The sequence below is a fragment of the Kogia breviceps genome, chromosome 14 (assembly GCF_026419965.1).
Source record: "Kogia breviceps isolate mKogBre1 chromosome 14, mKogBre1 haplotype 1, whole genome shotgun sequence".
In the NCBI taxonomy this organism is placed as follows: domain Eukaryota; kingdom Metazoa; phylum Chordata; class Mammalia; order Artiodactyla; family Physeteridae; genus Kogia; species Kogia breviceps.
Genome location: NC_081323.1, coordinates 67,629,772 through 67,640,942, shown reverse-complemented (window position 1 = coordinate 67,640,942; position 11,171 = coordinate 67,629,772). Strand labels below are relative to the sequence as shown.

Sequence of the window (11,171 nt, the reverse complement as noted above, 5' to 3'; positions counted from 1 at the left end):
TTGAGAACCTACTATTTCCTAAGTACTATTGTAAATATTGGGTTTATAGAAATGAATGAAGTGTCTATCTTCCTGAAGCTTCTATTCCAATGGGATGGAATGTGGGAGAGTAAATTGGGCATCCTTTATGCAGAGCAGTTTGGCAGAACATATTTAAAAACTTAAAAATGTGCCCACCTCTTGAGCAATTGTAAGACTTCATCCTAAGGAAAGCATCAGACAAGTACACACAGAGATATGTAACCAGGGACACTTATCGTAGCACTGCTGCCCCAGAGTTCTCTAAACTTGTCTCATTCAAGCACTGTGCTCCTGGTCTGTGTTACATCCACATACCATACCATCCTACTCTTTTCTTATTCTTCTAACAGACCCAGGACATTTAGTTAATTTCATTTTAAAATTAAACATTATATGACTACCAAAAGGCTAGTTACACTGTTTCTAATAAATATATAAGCAAATATATATAATATGTATACAAATAAATATATAACTATTTAAGTGTTTAAGAATTCATCAATGTACTATCCAAAATCACATTGCATTCCTCCAGTTACTTGTATCACATTATGGGAAATTACTGCTTTTTAACATCAAAAAATTGGAAACAACAGCAACAGTTAAACAAATTGTAGTATATTTGTATAAATCAAAGGAATGTTAGCAGGCATTTCAAGTGATGATATAATGTATATTTATTGTCGTGGAAAAATCCTTATGATAAAATATAAATTGAAAACAAAGCAGATCCAAAATAATGTTATCCCATTTGCATATATAGATATATATTATACATATTTCATGTATTTATTTTTATACATGTATAGAAAATATTCTAGAAGCATTTATTATCTTTGAGTGATTGGAACCATGGGTAAATTTTAATTTCTTTTGGTTTAGCTAAAAAGAACCTTAGGTTTGGGTTTTTTTTTTTTTTTTTTGCGGTACGCTGGCCTCTCACTGTCAGAGAGAAGACAAGAGCCCAGGTGTCTAGGGCCCCAGCTTAGTGGGAAGGAGTGAGTTGTTGTGAAATGAATGTATTATGTCCAAATCTCAATCCTGTTATATCCTTATATCCTGGCTGAGGCAACTTGGATGAGTTAATTTAACTTTTTGGAGCCAGGATTTCCTCATTTTTGAAATGGGAATATTGCTTATCACAGAGAATTTTTGTGAGATTTCAACAGCATGGCAGACACTGAAGGCTGCCTACCCAATGTCCATTACCTCTCCTTCCTGAAAGGACCCCGATATTGATTTTTTTTTTTTTTTTTTTTTCGGTATGCGGGTCTCTCTCTGCTGCGGCCTCTCCTGCTGCGGCGCACAGGCTCAGGACGCGCAGGCTCAGCGACCGTGGCTCATGGGCCCAGCCGCTCCGCGGCATGTGGGATCTTCCCGAACCGGGGCACGAACCCGTGTGCCCTGCATCGGCAGGCGGGCTCTCAACCACTGCGCCACCAGGGAAGCCCCCGATTTTGTTTGGGGCAGCAATGGGCCTTTGTAAGCATACTCATCTCCATGATGGAAGTGACACAGTTTCTGTCAATGACTAATAAGCTGAGGGTTTCTGGGAAAGCTTTTGCCTTATGGAATCAGGCCCTGTCCCTTTCTGCTTCCCGCTTGTTCCTGCAGACGACGCAGAGGTAGGGCTGGAAGTGAGCAGCCATGTCCCAGTCAGGGAAACCTATGCACTCAGGCAGACTCCAACATGCTGAAGATGGCGAAGAGGAATGAGAAGAGGCCTGGGATGGCACTGTCATTGAACAGCCTCACCAGCCATGGGCTGCCTGCTTCTAGAGAAGCAGGCAGAAAAAAAAATGGGAGAAAAAAAAATCTCCATTTAGCTAAGCTATAGAGATATGTTGGCAGGTTGGTCCCAATTATTTCCTGTTATGTGGTGAAATTAACCATCTACACTCTTGGCTTCATGAAGGGCAGGGTATCCTTCCCCATGTCTTAACTTTGGGCTTGGTCAGGTGACTTGAATAGGCTATTGAGATATATTGACCAATGAAATGCATGCTTATGTAGCTGGGCTTGCCCTCTTAAGCCTCTGACATCTCCATGGAAGAATGTGCCTCAAGAAACCTGCTGGTCTCAGAAGAGATGTGGGAAGCAGGATTTAACCAAACTCATGAACTGGTGCTAAGCCCAACCTAGAACAGTCAACTCCAGCCAATCCACAGATGTATGAACAAGAAAAAAAAAATGTTTACTATCATAGGCCACTGAGATTCTGGAATTGTTTGTTATCCAGCAATAATTGATGAATACATCCCCGTCAAGTATTCTCTTACTCATACCCCAAAGCATTCTTAACAAATATAAACAAGGCAATACATGAAGAATGCCCGGTACCTATTGGATGTTTCATAAATATCAGTTGTTTTCTTTTTACTTTCCACACAGTATCATTTTTGGAAAAGGAAGACATTTCTTTGAGTGTTAGTTGGCCTTTAGTTTTGGTCTGTGGCTCTTTCAGTGGGTTTTCACTTCAGATTCAACCATTTCTATTGTGTTTATTTTTCCAATATAACATTATTACAGACTTCAAAAAATAAATTAAAACAAGCCCTCGGCAACATAGGCTATGGACTTAAAATTCAAAGAACCAAGATTTCTGGGATGGGATTAATAACTACAGCCAGAAGATTTATGGAAAGCATCAAAATGCTGACTTTTTTTCAGTCATGAGAAGCAATAACTTAAATCAGCCTGTGAACTTTCTCATTTATTTTATTTTATTTGTAACTTTTATGTGTGTACTGAGACCATAATACAAGGTGACTGCTATGTAATGGTCTCTTGCTGCTTGTAAATGCCCAGGACAAGCCACAGAGATTATTCTCATAGCAGGAGACATTGATCTCTTGACACTGTCCAGTTACAGTGACTGTGCCTATTATACTAGGTGACAGAGGGGGCTGAAGTACACTTGACTTCAGGGTCCTGTTCCTGGGCAGCTGCCCTTTCAGGAGCTCCAGAGATAGAGCTGTTGTGTTTGTGTAAGCTGAACTAAGTCAAAAGCAGGCTAGAGCCTCAATTTGCTACTTAGTATGGTCCAAGGACCAGCAGCATCTGCATGACCTGGGAACAGGTTAGAAATGCAGAAAGACAGGAGCAGCCCCAGCCCTACTGACTCAGAATCTGCGTTTTAACAAGATCTCCAAGTGAGTCTTTTTTTTTTTTAGTTTTAAAAATTGAGATATAATTTACATAAGTTCACACTTTTAAAATGTACAATTCTGTGGTTTTTAGTATATTCGAAAAGATGTGCATCCATCTCCACTATCTAATTCCAGAATGTTTTCATTGCCCCCAAACAACAGCATTCCCATTAGCAGTCATTCCCCACTGCCCCCTCCCCCAGTCCCTGTCAACTACTCTATGGATTTGCCTACTCTGGACATGTCACAAACATGGAGTCAAACATTCTGTGTCTTTTTTTGTCTGGCTTCTAACCCTTGGAAGGGTTAGATAAAGGGTTAAATGAATCTTTTCAAGGTTCTTCCATGTTGTAGCATAAATCAATACTTCATTCTTTTTTATGGATGAATGATATTCCATTGTATGTATCACATTTTTTCATCCATTCATCAGTTGATGGACATTTTGGGGTTGTTTCCGCATCTTGGCTATTATGAATAACACTGTGTACAAGTTTTTATGTAGACGTATGTTTCCACTTCTTCGGAGCATATATCTAGGAGTGGATTTTCTGGATCACGTGGTGACTGTATATTTAAACTTTTGTACAATTGCCAGACTGTTCCCAAACTAGCTGCACCATTTTACAATCCCACAGCAGTGTTTGAGGGTTTCTCCACATCCTCGCCAACATTTGTTATTGTTTTTTTAAAAAAAATTGTGGGTAAATATATATATAACATAAAATTTACCATTTTAACTCTTTTTCAGTGTACAGTTCAGTGGTATTAAGTATATTTATATTGTTATGCAACCATCACCACCATCCATCCCCGGATGTTTTCATCTTGCAAAACTGAAATTCCATGCCCATTAATCCATAACTCCCCATTTCCCACTGCCCGACCCCTGGCAACCACCAATCTACATTTTGTCTCTATGATTTTGACTACTCTAGGTACCTCATATTAGTGGACTCGTATAGTATTTGTTTTTGTGTGTGTGTGTCTGACATTTCATTTAGCATACTGAATTCAAGGTTCAACCATGTTGTAGTATGTGTCAGAATCTCCTTCCTTTTTAAGGCTGAATAATATTCCATTGTGTGCATATACCACATTGTGTTTATCCATTCATCCATGGACAGCCGCTTGGGCTGTGTCCACATTTTAGTTATTGTGATAGCTAAGCATGGGTGTACAAATGTCTCTTAGAGACCTTGCTTTCCATTCTTTGAAAGAACTGAAATTCAGAATTTCAAAAGTGGAATTTCTGACTCTTATGGTAATTCTATGTTTATTTTTTTTAAGGAACCACAGTACTGTTTTCCATAATTGCTGCACCATTTTACATTCCCACCATCAATGCACAAACGTAACAATTTTTCTACATCCCCACCAACCCTTGTTTTTTTTGGTTTTTGTTTGTTTTCCAGTAATAGCAATTGTAATGAGGTGGTATCTCATTGAGGTTTGGTTTGCATTTCCCTAATGATTAGTGATGTTGAGCATCTTTTCATGTGCTTATTGGCCATGTGTATATCTTCTTTAGAGAAATGTCTATTCCTTTGTCCATTTTTGAATTAGATTGTTTTGTTATTATTATTGAGTTATAGGAGTTCTCTACATATTCTGGATATGAATCCCTTATCAAGTATATATTTGCAAATATTTTCTCCCGTTCTGTGAATTATCTTTTCACTCTGTTGATAGTGCCTTTTGATACACAAAAATTTTTAATTTTCATTAAGTCCAATTTGTCTGTTTTCTTTTTTTGCCTGTGCTTTCTTGGTGTCATATCCAAGAACTCAATCTGATGTCATGAAGCTTTTGTCCTATGTTTTCTTCTAAGAGTTTTATAATTTTAGTTCTTACATTTAGATCTTTAATATACTTGTGTTCATCTTTTTATGATATTAAATAATGATTCAACCTCATTCTTCTGCATGTGAAGTTCTGTTTTCAGAGTCAGTATAGTATAAACTGTTCTGTCCTTACCCTTACCCCCACTCCCCACATTCAGTACCTTCCTCTGCACTCCAACACTCTTTTTACATCTCCTTCATACTGTTGCAGGAAAATGGGGTGCAAGAGGATGGTCATGCCCCAGGTCTGGGGTGAGTCCCTGAGGTGGGCCCCCAAGTGAGGGTCCTTGGCTTTGCACAGGAAAGAATTCAAGAGTGAGCCATGGTAAAGTGAAAGCAAGTTTATATAGAGAAATACACATTCATAGGCAGAATGCAGTCAATCTCAGAAGGCAAGAGCAGCCCTGGGGTGCTGGGGTGATTAGTTTTTATGGGCTGGGTAATTTCATAGTGGGAGGATTATTACAACTATTTTGGGGAAAGGGTGGGCATTTTCAGAAATTGGGCCACAGCCCACTTTTTGGCCTTTTACAGTCAGTCTCGGAACTGTCATGAGCCTGTGTATTACATGCTAACGTAGTACAATGAGCATATAATGAACCTCAAGGTCTACTGGAAGTCGAATCTTCTACCATCTTGGGCCTAGTAGGTTCTAACCAATTTTTGTTGTATCTTCAATGGCTGTGTCTTTCTTTTAATGGTTGTGCCTCGCCCCCTTTCCTCCTGTCTCAATACCACTTATAAACTTGAATTGTAATTGCCTGTTTAGTTATCTGTCTCCCCAACTAAATTTCAAGCTCAGTGAAGGTGGGAACCATGCATTTCTTGTCCCCCCCCACTCCCCTCCCACCCCACCCTCCAGTGTCCACTGCACCTCCAGCCCTTGACCCAGTCTCTGGCATAGAGTAGACAATCAGAAAATATGTACTAGTGTGACATAATAAGAAGAAATAGGGCTTCCCTGGTGGCGCAGTGGTTGAGAGTCCGCCTGCCGATGCGGGGGACGCGGGTTCGTGCCCTGGTCCGGGAGGATCCCACATGCCGCGGAGCGGCTGGGCCCGTGAGCCACGGCCGCTGGGCCTGCGCGTCCGGAGCCTGCGCTCCGCAACGGGAGAGGCCGCAGCGGTGAGAGGCCCACATACCGCAAAAAAAAAAAAAAAGAAGAAATATATTGGATCTTCGTCCTGGATTCCTAAAATCCTTGGAATCTCCTGAGTGATAAGAGTCTTTTGCTATTCTTTAATAAGCCCATTTCCTCACATCTGAGTGCATGCTAATGAGATGATTTAGGATAGGGTCTTTAGATAGCCTCAGGGTGGGGCTCGTTACCCAAAAGACCAAACACAGTCATCCCATGGTGTTCACAGGGGATTGGTTCGAGGACCCCTTCAAATACCAAAATCCACAGATGCTCAAGCCCCTTATATAAAATGGTGTAGTATTTACATATAACCTATGCACATCCTCCCATATGCTTTAAATCATCTCTAGATTACTTATAATACCTAATACAATGCAAATGCTATATAAATAGTTGTAAATACAATGTAAATGATATGTAAATAGTTACCAGAGCACAGTAAATTCAAGTTTTTCTTCTTGCAAACTTCTAGATTAAAAAAATATATATTTTTGATCCTCAGTTGGTTGAATCCAGGCATTCTGAACCCAAGGATGAGGGCTGACTATCTGTGATTAGCGGGTAAGAATTTTCAGCCCCACCTACTGACCTCCAGGGAGGGGAGGAGGAGCTGGAGATGAGCTGTATAAAGACTTTTACAATAAGATTGAGATTCCATGAGTTTCTGGGTTAGTGAACACACCGAGGTGCTGGGAGGGTGATTCGCCCAGAGAGGGCATGGAAGCTCTGTGCTGCCCTCCCCTCAAACCTTGCCTATGCTTCTCTTCCATGTGTCTGTTCCTAAGTTTTATCTTTTACAATAAATTGGTAAATATAATGAAGTATATCCCTGAGTTTGAAACAGGAGGGAAGGGGGCAGGGCACAACCTTTTAAAGAATGACATATGTATAGGACATGGCAAGAACTGGTAAGAACTAACTAGATTCAAGATGGCAGAAGATTTGACTTCCAGTGGACCTTGAGCCTCTTTATACATTCATTGTAATACATTAGCATAAGCTAAGTGACACACCCACCAGTGCCATGACAGTTCTGAGGCTGACCATCAAAGATCAAAAAGTGGGCAGTGGCCCAATTCCTGGAAATCTCCACCCCTCCCACAAAATAGTTGGAATAATCTTCCCCCTCATTAGTCTATGAAATTACCCACTGCTCTGAAAGCTGACAACTCCTGGTGCTGCCCTCACCTCCTGAGATGGCCCACGCTCTGTCTGTGGAGTGTGTTTCTCTTTAAATAAATCCACTTCTTATCTATCACTTTGTCTCTCACGGAATTCTTTCTGCCACGAGACATCAAGAACCTGAGCTTCGTTAAGTCCTGAGACCAAGTGTGTTATCTCAGTTAAAAGACCTTGGGTTCGGGCTTCCCTGGTGGCGCAGTGGTTGAGAGTCCGCCTGCCGATACAGGGGACACCGGTTCGTGCCCCGGTCCGGGAGGATCCCACATGCCACGGAGCAGCTGGGCCCGTGAGCCATGGCCGCTGGGCCTGCGCGTCCGGAGCCTGTGCTCCGCAACGGGAGAGGCCACAACAGTGAGAGGCCCGCGTACCGCAAAAAACAAACAAAAAGACCATGAGTTCAAGTCCCAGTCTGGGTTTTGGCTGGGTTTGAGTCCCGGCATGTGGCTTCAAGTCCAATCTGAGTTACACGGTTTCAAGTTCTGTGAGCCATCCTAGCAAATTATTGAACTTGAGGAGGGAGTTGTGAGAACCCCCAAATTTGTAGCCGTTGGTCAGAAGGATGGGTGGCCCAGGTCTTGTGGCTGCTATCTGAAGTGGGGGCAGTCTTGTGGGACTGAGCCCTTTAAGTTGTGGGATCTGATGTAGGTAGTGTTCAAAGGGAATTGAATTGTTGAACACCCAGTTTGTGTCAGAGAATCAGAAAACGTGTTGGAAAGAACACCAGGCAGCCAGGCATGTGACAGGTGTTCAGTAAATAGTAACTATTTTTATAATCATTATTACCAGTCCCCTACTCCAACCTTTGCAAACTTCTTCAGAAGTATCTGAGTGTTTTCCATTTGTCTTTCCTTCTGCAATTTTAAGTCAATTTAGACATCTATATTTCTGATTAATGAAGCAGAGATAATGATTGAAACTGTAGCCAGATCTTAAGATGGTTCTTTGAACTTTTCTGAAATTGCCTACTTCAACACCTTTGGAAGGAAAGAGATAATGATTGAAACTGTAGCCAGATCTTAAGATGGTTCTTTGAACTTTTCTGAAATTGCCTACTTCAACACCTTTGGAAGGAAAATGCACCAAAATAATAAAATCAAAGCAAAGAAATTCATATCCATTTATTGATTAAAAAAAAGTAAAGGATAAAAATGCATCTTGAGATTAAAGCAGTCTTCTGAATATGGAAGAGGAGAGTGGGGTGGGGGAGAACATTTGCAGCTAATTTACTTGAATATTTCCTTCCCATCCTTGGCTGCTAAAGATTAAAGTTGTTTTTTAAAGGCAGGACACAGTGGCTGGGAGAAAATTCAGCATGAAGTTTGCTGGAGACATCCATAGAGAGTGTAGGGACATCAACTTGAGGACACTTAAGTGGGACCAGAGGAGCAGAGATTTCATTCAACTCAAGGCTGGATTAAGCCCTTCCTACACTGCAGCATGCAATGCTGTGTGTCCTCCTGAGGTGATGCACTCTGATGGGCATACCACTTCCGAAGGGTTCTTGCCCCAAAACAATTAGCCTGAATCCAATCAAGCCTCTAGAACTAATTTCCAGTTTGTCAGAAAGACAGAGGAGGAAGTTACCATCAGGAAGAAGCAAGAAAATTCAGAAGGTGGAACATATTTGAAGACAACTGGCCTGAGGCTTTTAAAAGTCAATGTCACTGGGACTTCCCTGGTGGTCCAGTGGGTAAGACTCAGAGCTCCCAATGCAGGGGGTCTGGGTTCAATGCCTGATCGGGGAACTAGATCCCACATGCATGCCACAACTAAGAGTTTGCATCTGCAACTAAAGATCCCGCATGCTGCAACTAAGAAGTCCACGTGCTGCAACGAAGATGCTGTGTGCCTCAACTAAGACCCGGCTAGCCTAAATAAATAAATAAACAAACAAACAAATAAACATAAAAAACGTTAATGTCATTCAGTTCAGAAAGTTCATTGTAAGTGCAAAGAAACCCTACTGGTCTTTTATGTTCTATCCTGCAGCTTTACTGAATTTGCCTATTAATTCTAATAGTTTTTTGGTGAAGTCTTTAGGGTTTTCTTCATATAGGATCAAGAACAGTACAGTTAGAAATGGTTAAGGGACTTCCCTGGTGGTCCAGTGGTTAAGACTCCACGCTTCTACTGGTTTGAGAAAACAAAACAGTCATAAAAGGCATTCTGAAGACACCTGGGGAAATTTGAATGTGGACTGAATATTAGATGACAATAAGAATTACAGTTAATTTTCTTGGCTATGACAATGGCATCAACATTGTATAGGCGAATGTCTTTATTCTTACAGATATATGCTGAAGTATTTAGAGATCAACTGTCCACAGTGTCTTCAACTTACTTGCAAATGGTTCAGAAAAACATGTAAAATAAAGGAAAATAAATAAATAATAGAGAATAAAAACGACAAAATGTTAATGATTGTTGAATCCAGGTGGAAGGTATACTGATGATCATTCATTGCACCTTTAGGGATGTTTGAAAGTTTCCATAATAAGATGATAGGATAAAATGATTGTGATTCCTCTCTCCTTTTTCTTATGTAATTCAAAATAGAAACAAAACTAACAGCAAAGACAGCAAAGTGGGGGATGGGGGCAGCAGGAAGCTTAGGGCAGTGAAACTCTTCTGTGTGATACTGAGATGATGGATACATGATGTCATACATTTGTCAAAACCGATAGAACTGTACACCTCAAAGAGTGAACCCTAAAATGAGTTATGAACTTTAGTTAATAACAACGTACTGGGCTTCCCTGGTGGCGCAGTGGTTGAGACTCCGCCTGCCGATGCAGGGGACACCAGTTCGTGCCCCGGTCTGGGAAGATCCCACATGCCGCGGAGCGGCTGGGCCCGTGAGCCATGGCCGCTGGGCCTGCGCGTCCGGAGCCTGTGCTCCGCAACGGGAGAGGCCACAACAGTGAGAGGCCCGCGTACCACACACACACACACACACACACACACACACACACTCACACACAAAATAATAATAATAATGATAACATACAGATATGGGGTCATCAGCTGTATCAAATGTATTACACCAATGCCAGGTTTTTTTTTTGGAAAAAAAATTTTTTATTCAATTAAATTTTATTAAAAAGATAGAATTATGGGGTCAATAATTTCTGGTCTTAAAATTTGCTTGCTGGTTAATACTTAACAACAAATAAAAATACTAAAAGAGCATTCTATCTTCTCCAGCTAATTTAGTTGTGTAAGACCCAGAGTCAGCTTTAATGTCTTCAGCAAAAATGCTTCCAACAAAAATGCTTGAAACTCATTTCTCTTAAAAATATGGAACGTTTCACGAATTTGCGTGTCATCCTTGCACAGGGGCCATGCTAATCTTCTCTGTATCGTTCCAAGTTTAGTATATGTGCTGCTGAAGCAAGAACCCAATGCCAGTTTTTAATAACAGGGGAAACTTAAGGAAGAGAGAATATATGGAAACTCTCTGTGCTTTCTGCTCAAATTTTCTATAAACCTGCTGTTTCTGTAAAACTGCTATAAAAAATAAAGTCTGTTAACTAAAAAAGCAGCAACAGCCATGGTACAGTTAAGCTTGAAAAGTAAAGTAATAAAAAAGAAAAATGAAGGTTAAATAATAATCTGAGAAGTTAGTAGTCAGAAAAGTATTGCATAATTATAAAATATGGGCCACAAATTCAGTGCAGACCTTCAAGGAAGCTAGGCAAAGAGGGAGACACAAAATTTAAAAACATACATCTGCTCAACAGAGGTTAAGATTGTATTTGGAAGGAAGGGAAGAACTGGGAAAGAAATCTTTCCTGCAGATCCTAATTTTTTTTTAAGTTAATAATGAGGGCTTCC

General features: G+C 40.7%; 1 non-coding gene across 1 annotated transcript; it reads right to left on the bottom strand.

Annotated features, from left to right (window-relative positions):
• Window positions 1-10,628: 10,628 nt before the first annotated feature.
• On the bottom strand, window positions 10,629-10,731 carry LOC131741918 (U6 spliceosomal RNA). Its single transcript, XR_009331272.1, has one exon. It is a non-coding gene; the product is annotated as a U6 spliceosomal RNA (small nuclear RNA).
• Window positions 10,732-11,171: the final 440 nt, after the last annotated feature.